Below are 8,999 nucleotides of genomic sequence, written 5' to 3' on the forward strand. Positions count from 1 at the left end.
GAGCTCCCGGCCCCAAGACTGCCCTTTGGAAGATTTTAAGCAAGGGGGCCACAGGGTCTCCTATCAGGGAGGTCTCCCTGGGCTCCGTGGAGAGGGGCGGACCAGGGGTGGAAGGAAGGTGGCAGGGGAGCAGGGAGGCTGTGGCAGGAGATGATGGGTCTAAATGAAGGCAACACGCAATGGAAAAAAGAGTGAGAGGTTCGATGGGGATAGAGAAGTGAAGGAAACACTAGCTATACCTGTCCTCACCGAGCTTCTTGCTAGCAGAGGAGACACACACGTAATGGTGGGGTTTGTTAGATAACGGGGAAGGACAGAGGCAGTGTGGAGGTGGAGACTGAGCATTTAGGGATAGTGGCTTCAGAAGACCTTGGTGAGGGGGTGACCTGTGAGTGAAGAATGGAGGAAGGGAGCTTTAGGAAGGGATAGATAGGTGCCTATCTCGGAAAGGAAGAGTTCAGGTAAAGGGAACAGACAAGTGTAAAGACCCCTGGGCAGGAGCATACTGGGTAGGGCACGCTGTGTATGGAACAGTGAAGAAGCAGGACAGATAGATCAGATACAGAGGGTGAGGAAGAGGGAGCAGTTAGAGATGGTTCCCTGTGTCTGCTTGGGTGACTGGGGGATGGTAGAGAAATGGAGAACCTTCCAGAGATGGGTGATGTGGAGACTCTAGGTATAGATAGCCCAGATGACTACTGGTTCTTTTTGTTCCTCCCACAGTAAATTCTCAGGAACTACTGGCTGAGTGAATGAATGAATGAATGAAGTCATCTCGCAGGGGTTCCATGAAGCTGTGGGTGCATCTGTCATTGCCCAGAGCTAGAAAGTCAGGGATTTTGGACTTTGGTGAGACACACTAATCTTAAAAGTGTTGTAGGTACCTTATCAGGCAGGGGGCTAACTCCAGGGGCTGCAGGTAGAGGTCCCCAGGTGGCAGAAACCTTTCTTCTCTGCAGGAAGGTCTTTATGTGAGGCTGGGACCCAGCTGGTGTCTTCCCCAGTTGAAAAGAACCTTCCTTGGCAAATAGCCTTCTATAGGATCAACTGCCACCTCCTTCCTCACTGCCACCAAGGCTCAACCTCTAAGGCTTGATTTACTGTCTAACTGCATAAACCAGTCCATCTACCAACTGGCAAATAGGTCTCACCAGGTGGGTACAGAAGCCTGATTTAAGGCTCAGGAAACACCACAAAGAGGACATGGGGGTACAACCCCACTGTCCAATAAAAGGACAAGCTAAGCAAATTATAATGGAATAATATATAGCCATGGAATCATATTTTTAAAGGCATTTTAATAACATAGGTAAAGACTTTCAGTATAATGTTGAGGGGAAAAAAAAACCTAGGTTAGATATTTTTCTTTTAAAAGCAGGTTATAGAACTCTGCATACAACATGATCCTTATTCTGTAAAAGAAAAAAAAAACCTTAGAGAAAATATTCATATATAGAAAAGGATTAGAAAGGAAATGGATGAAAATATTCATAGTCATTGTGCTCTGTGGGCAAGAGTGGGGTTAAGGAGGATTTCTGTGTTTTACATTTTTTATGATTTTCCCAATTTTCTACAATGAACATGCATTACTTTTATAATCTGAAAAATCATTAAAATGAAAATTTGAAAAAACCCTTCATGCTAACAAAGAGTAATTAAGTGAATAATTCAGTGATAGTTAACTCATTGAAAAATTTTAAAGCTAACTTAATTGCCTTTGAACATGCCATTTGTTATTGTAAAGATTTACAAAAATAACTTGTCTTTGAACTTACTGATAAGGAGCTTTATTAAAATGTTAGGAAAATAATTCCATTGTTTTTAACCTTCATCAAAATTTCCCTGGCACTTGAGCAAGTCTTATTTGCCAAATTTTTGAGGGAATGGTTTCTGTCATGAACCTTAATGTTTTATTTTCAGGCAAGCTATATACTTGGCAAAAATAATAACTGTAGACCTTATGTTTGTAAAACACTTCATAATTTGCAAAGCATACTAAGTGCTGGGTACTATTCTAGGCTCTGCATATAGGCGATATCATGAACAAAATGAGTAAAAGTCCCTGTCTTTGGGGGAGTTTATATTGATGAGGGCAGACAATAAGCAAATGAATATGATATAGAGATGTTGGGGTGATAAGTGCTATACAAGATGGAGAGAAGAGGTATAGGAAATGGGGTGCTCTTTTAAAATCAGTTTGATTACTGTTTGAATAGTGAAGGTGTTTCTAAAAATTCTCTAGCCCATAGACAAGTGACATAGAGGTATAAAGTGATTGAAGATATTCCTGGAGGAAGCATTCCAATAACTGATTACACATCATCTAAGATACAATGTGCTAATTATCAATTTTATGAACTCATAAAATTATGATGAGTCATAGGGATGTTTTAAGTATTCTATACCTGGCAAAGTTAGATAGTTCTTAACCTTCCTAAGCCTCAGTGTTCTCCTCTATAAAATGGGGACAATTTCAGTACCTAAAGCAGACTGTTGTCAGAATTCAAAGAGAAATGCTTGGAAAACCGCATGTGTTCAATGTATTTTCATAATGCAGACATGGCAAGGCCACCTGGAGAGGTCTGTTTGACATTGCCTGACATTTCTTATCTACTCTTCTAGACTCACAACTGTACTGGGAGGTGTGTAATATTCTGACTTTCAAGAGGACATTGAGGCTCTGAGAGGTAAATCTGCCCAGAATCATATCCTATAAACCCAGGTGGTTGGATCCAAGTAGCCATGCTCTCAGCCACAGCTCTATTTTGTGCTCACTTGCCAAAGGGGCTCCTTCATGGCCTCAGTTTCTACTTTTAGGAGGCTGAGACAAAATTGAGATCTTTCTGGCCCTTACTCTGTGCTCTGAGTACTTCCAAGCCAAAGGCTTCAGGTAAAAGGCCAGAATGTGTCTGATTATTACCAAAGACTGAAGGTAATGCCAATATCCCCATCACATTCCCTATGGGCTGTGTCCCAGAAACTTATATGGACCAGGAGACATAAACCTCCTAATTAGTTCCTGATTAATTCCTTTGGGAAGAAGAGTGAGGATTATGGAAGATGTGACATCCTAGTGGGTGAATGGAGGGGGAAGTACAGATGAAGAAGAGGAGAAAGGAGGTCTTTGTGTAGAAGGAGCCCTGAGGAGGCAACCCACTCTGGCTGCCTCCCCAAGTCCCCACCAGGCAACATGTAGACAGACTCAGCCCTCCCATGCCCTGTTCTGGGCAGCTGTGCCACAGGTGGTCAGGAATAGCATGGGTGTCCACAAGATGGATCTCTGTTTTCTTCCCAGCAGTGCTCCTGCCATCTACACCCTTCCAGAGATCCCAGCACCCTCCCCTAGGTGCTGGGTCTTGCCTGCTCTGGCTCTGAGTCTGAGGCCCCCACTGCACAGACAGGCAGATCTCTTCCTGGGAACCTTCCAGCTCTGAGAGGTTCTAACCTCTTGGTCAGCTACTGGCTCCATTTCCTCCCAAGGTTCATCATTTCTGGTGTCTCCTTGCTTAGGGGCCTGGATGAATACAACATGGTCAGCAAGAAAACAGGGTTGGAACCCTCCAGAACTCCTCTTGTCTCCTCCTCCTGGTGATAGCTCCCTCTGCTGCTTTCTGCTGCCTGTTGAAGCCATCGCAACTGGAACGTCCAAGCCACCTGATAGGCTATGGCTCCTCAGGGAAAGCAGCCCTCCCCACCCCCACCCCCACCCCCAAACTGCGGAGTGGCGACAGGTCTGCAGAATTCTCTTGCATAGATTGTGAGAAATGCGTAAGAAGCCCTCCGCCAGGGCAGCAGACATCAGCCAAGGGCAAAAGGAAAAGTCAGTCAGATACAGTCTTTTCCATTCTGGATGGAGAATGGAATTCTACTTCCCAGGCAGTAGAAAGCCTGGGGAAGAGGGGATGTTTGAGAAAGGGCAGACCCTAAGTTTTGAATCACAATTAGACGTCATCAAGGCCTTGGGGGATTCAGAGGCCTCCTTGAAGGGGGCTTGGTGAGGGTTGTGTCCCCACCTCTTCAGGGGAACTCACTCTGCCTCCGCATCTACCAATGCTGGAAACTTCATAAAATGACACCTGTAGCCAACCTGAATTGAATCTTGGCTGTGTGCCAAGCACCATGGTAGCACTCCCCCCCCACACCAGCATAATTTCATTTAATCCTTTCAACACACGTTCCCCATGTTTCAGATGGGGAAACTAAGGCTCAAGAGAGGTTAAGCGTCTTGTCTAAGGTCACCACAGCTAAGAAGTCAATCAAGCCCATCCTGCGGTACCAAAGCCCTTAAACATTCTCCTCACAACAGAATCTTGCCTACTTGTCAGTGGAGGAAATTGAGGCATAGGGAGGTGAAGTCAGAGTGTTTGAGGAGGGAGCCTTGACCGGCATCCTCAAGACAGGTGCCGGTGGGACTGCGTGGATCAAGACCCAAGATCAAACTCCTGGAACCCCTGCCTCTCACACCTGTCACTTGTGCCTTCGCCTTCCCTGCCATCCCCACTGACACTGGTGTGGGATCAAGAGGGCAGCTATGGGTCTTCTGCGCATCAGCCTCCATACCGCGGAGCCGATGGAGGGAGGCAGGGTGGAGGGGGAGGAAGGGCTGCGCGAGTCAGCCGGGGGTGGGGTGGGCACTACTGAGCCTCCGAGGGCGCCTGGGGAGAGGCGGCTATGCCGCTTGGCACTACGCAGCCAGCCAGAGCAGCGGCCTCGGACCCGGCCTCGGGTCCCGCTTACCACGCAAGGGAAAGTCTGCCCCAAAGCGAGAGAAGGTGCGGCGGGGACGCCCCCCTCTCCCACCGTTGGTGCGGAGATAAGCCAGCTCCGCAGGCACCGAAGCGGGGGTACGGCGCGTGTGACCCACCCGTCGGAGGGTCAAACTTCTGGCTCAAGGGTGGGGGTGGGTTGTAGCTTAGAACTCCACAAAGCCGGAGCCCCCTCCCTCTTCCACCCGGGCCGAAAGTGCGTCTTAGTTTCCCCTTCTTAGGTGGGTTGTTCAGGGGTCCCGAAACCGAGGGCGCGGGACCGGGAAGGCTGCCTTATGCCCCCCACACCGGGTGGACGCTCTGGGAGACCTGCCCTTCCCCGTGGCCCGAGGGCGTGCTCATGGGCAGCCTTGGCCCGGCCAGGAGTGCGGGGGTCGGGGGCGGGAGTCTGGGGATCCCGTTCGGAGCGCGCTGCGGCTCGGCTTCGGACAGCCCGTCGGCCCTCCCGGCGCGCCAAGGCTAGGCGCGGAGCGCCCCGGGTGTGTGCGTGCGCCGGGGCCGCCGCAGAGCTCGGGGGAGGGGACCGGGACCCCTTTCCCGCCCCTCCCCAGCACCGCCCCCGGCCCAACGCCCCTTACTCGGCTTAGCCGCCTTGCTTCGCGCCGCGAGCCGCAGTGCCGGCTCCAGCTTCGGCTCCAGCTGGGGTTCCCGCTCTGGCTCCGGCTCCGGCTCCAGCTCTGGCTCCGGCTCCGGCTCTGGCTCCCGCTCCCACTCGCGCTTCTGCTCCTGCTCTGGTTCCCGCTCGGATGCCTCTGCGCTCTGGCTCGGGCTCGAGCTCGGGCTCGGGCTCGGGCTCGGGCTCGAGCTCGGGCGTCGCGGGGGGCGCGCCGCTCCGCCTCGGCCTGCTGGCGCGCAGGGGCGGGGCGGGGCGGGCGAGGCGGGGCCGGGCCGAGCGGACTTGCTGCCCGCGATCCCCAGTAGAGGCGGCGGCGGCTCCTCAGCCCCAGTCCCAGCCCTGCCGCAGCCCCGCCCGCCTGCCCGTCGGCCCTGCGCCTCCGCCCAAGCCACAGACGTCCGCTCCCCGGCCCCCTAGGAGGCGCGCCTCCCCGGCTTCAGCAGCGCTATGTGGTGGCTTCGAGGCTTCAGCAGCTCTGGGCCGTCGCCGGGGTCATCCCTGAGATGGGGAGACGTAGGAGGGGGAGGGTCGAGCCGCGCCCCTCTGCGCCCAGCCAGCCCGACACCCACACAACAACAGGCGCGGCGGGGAGGCCCAGAGATGTGGGGTGCCCAGCGCGCCAGACGGACAGGCATGTGTAGAGAATGACGTACAGACTGGCGGGAGCAGAGAGGGACAGACACACAGACACGTCCAGAGAAGGGTAGACAACGATATGTGCAGGGAAGGACAGCCAGGCAGTTTGGTCAGAGGCAAAACTGGGCAATTGGGAGGGTGGGGAACTCTGTCGTGGCCACTGGGAGGGGCAGCCTAGGCTGGCAGGGCCTCCGCTCCCAGTTGCCAGCAGGTGAGTTCTGGGGCGTGTTGGGATGTCAGCTAGGCCCGGCTGAAGCCTTCCTCTCCTGACCGGTCAACTTGCCCGTTTCCTTCACCCCTTGCTGCACCTCGTGCCCTCTGCACCCTCTCCCCTGCAAACCCCAGGCGCAGAGCTTGACTGCGGCAGATGCACCTGCCCTACACTCTACTTTTGGGGCCTTGGACAAGTCCAGCTTATTCCGCAGGCTTCCCTTACTTCATTACCATAGAGCTCGGTGTATTAACCTCCTGCTACCTTGTGGTGCTCTCCAGTTATTTTTGTCTCCCCTACTTGACTGGGAAGGAAACCCTTGGGGTCCTACACTGAGCCTGCCCTCTAAATTTGATGAGTGCCTTGATGAAATACTTCACTGATAACTCTTTCCTAACTCCCACTTGTTTGATGGAGGCTAGAAGTGGGTCTCAAAAAGAAAACAAAGAGCTGTACACGTTTATGATGAACTTGGAGAAGTGGAGGAGCCAGGCATGGGATGGCTCCAAAGAGAAGTAAGCGCCACTCTGGGTACTGTGCGCAGGTGGGGACAGAGTAGCTCTGAGGGGGGAAGACAAACCTCACTCCCAGTTCTGCCACTCATTGCGTCTTGGGTATCCCTAGGGGGTGGGGGTGCGGAGACACCTGTATGATCCAGGGCTTTGAAATGTGAGGACAGTTCCCAGCCTTCTTTGGTAATTGTTCAGTCTGAGCTCTGCCTACTCTTCTGCCTCCCCTAACCCCCCCAAATTAGAGGGTGGGACCTAGACTGGAGATTCCAGCTCCATTTGGGGCTATTATGGGACATATGTGCTATGGTGGGGGGCAGGACCAGAATAAAGGGAAACATCTTTGAGAGTCCTAAGAAAGGGGAACTGAGAGTCCCTTTGTCTAACCGTATGCATTTATTTTATGGCTGAATAAGTAAAGGACTGGAGAAAGGAGGGGACTGGCTGGGGCCGGAGAGCTAGGATTGGAGGATCTAGGATTCCCAGGCCAGGGCTGTGCCTACTGCAGAACACCAGTAATGGTGACCTTGACCTCCCTGAGCAGACACCTTGTAAGCGATCCTTGCAGGATGAATATTCTGGTGGTTAGTGGTTATACCTATAAGCTGTCCAGTTTGTCAAGACTGTGTGTATATGTTTTTTGGGATAGCACTTTGAGAACTTGTGGAAGGCTCTAACCCTTAAGAGTTCATCTAGGGAAATGAACTCCACCATTGCTTTGAACATTAGTGATCTGATAAATTTGGGAGCTCAGAACCAATTTCCACTGGGCCTAGACGTGTTGAGTCTAGCTTTGGGGAGTTGAACTGTGTCCATTTACCTAGCTATCTGTCCATCCACAAATACATGTTAGTGTGGGGCACTTGTGAAACATCAGAAGGCAAAAGAAGGACATAGAAAGTGGTCACTGTTACTATTGAGGTTTCTTATTCTTTCCTTGTCATGGTAGAACTCTACACATGTCCTTAAGTGAGCTTGCTCAATGTCTTTCTTATCCAGCATCACACTTTAATGGCTGCCTAGCATTGCATCAGATGGTTGTACTCTACCTTATTTAGCTAATCCTCTATCGCTGGGTACTTTGTCTGTTTCTAGTTTTTCACATGTCGAGACAGCACAGCGATGAACATTCTCGTGGATAAGTTTGAGCGTGTCTGTGATTATTCCTTATTTCAATGGTTATATCCATAGATTCTTGAGGCTTTCCTCTAGATGGGGTCAGACTTGCAGGAGGGGCATCTCCGGGACACCAAGGAAGCACAGTGGTATTTAGGGGCTGTTTGACTGATAGCAGGGTGGAGGCAGGGTAAGGAGGCTGGAGGAGGAAACTTCCAGAGGCCACACAGTGATAGTGAGGTACCCTGAGAGTCCTTAAGTGCCAGGCCATGGGGATTTGCCCTAGAGTGTGTTCTGTATCACTGCTGTCATTCATCCATCAGCTTTTCAAAGCCTTTTCCTCTTTCCCTCTTGTTCTTGTCAAGGTTTTCTCTTGACTGATGGAAAGATGAAGGAAGGGGCCTGGGTCGTTGCTCCCTCAGGGGCGGGGGCTGGGAGCAGGGCTTTTCTAGGGCCCAGGAGCTGGCAAGCTCTGGTGCAGGTGCTGTGGTGCAGAGCTATCTTCTGGAGCTGCTCTCTGCTGAGAGCTTGGAGGAGTCTGTACTGTAGCCCCACTTTACAGATGAGGAAACTGAGGGTTCTGAATTCAAGTGACTTTCCAGAGTTCCACATCCCAAACCCAGTGAGATGCTGAAGCAGTTTAAAATAGGCCAAAAAAGATTACCAGGTATCTTTTATTATTTTTTACATATATATATATATATATATATATATTCTTTTTTTTTTTTAACCAGGTATCTTTTAAATTAAATATTAGGCATTGCCTCACCAGTGGTTGTCTGTTTCTGTGGGAATTTGTGCCTTTCATGGTCTGAAGTATATTCCTGTTTCATCATTTGAAGAAAGCTGATTGAAATGCAGAGTATTTCTGGCTACTGAGAAGCATATGAATATTTTCAGGTGGGGTCAATTGTGGGGTCAATTGATATCTTAGCGGTGGCCTAAAAGCTATACACGTGGCTGTCTTTGGATTCATCTTTGAATTATAGTATAACATCTTATTCGTTCCCTCACTGATTAATGCGTTCAAGTCTTTGATGAGCGTTCATTTATATTTGTATAACAGTCATGATTTTATCCTTTAAAAAAATGTATCCTTTATCTGTAGTGAGCTTGGAATTGTATCCAGATGGGTCTTACACCAG

At 50.6% G+C, this 8,999-nt stretch overlaps 1 protein-coding gene across 1 annotated transcript in view; it reads right to left on the reverse strand.

Moving 5' to 3' along the window:
• BEAN1 (brain expressed associated with NEDD4 1) overlaps positions 1-5,592 on the reverse strand; it is a 36,436-nt gene extending 30,844 nt beyond the window's left edge. Inside the window, exon 1 of the mRNA XM_059152994.1 lies at positions 5,345-5,592. The gene's annotated coding sequence lies outside the window, so the exon portion shown is untranslated. The remainder of the gene's footprint in view (positions 1-5,344) is intronic.
• Between the last annotated feature and the right edge of the window lie 3,407 nt (positions 5,593-8,999).

Source organism: Mustela lutreola, chromosome 16 (genome assembly GCF_030435805.1).
Source record: "Mustela lutreola isolate mMusLut2 chromosome 16, mMusLut2.pri, whole genome shotgun sequence".
Taxonomy (NCBI): domain Eukaryota; kingdom Metazoa; phylum Chordata; class Mammalia; order Carnivora; family Mustelidae; genus Mustela; species Mustela lutreola.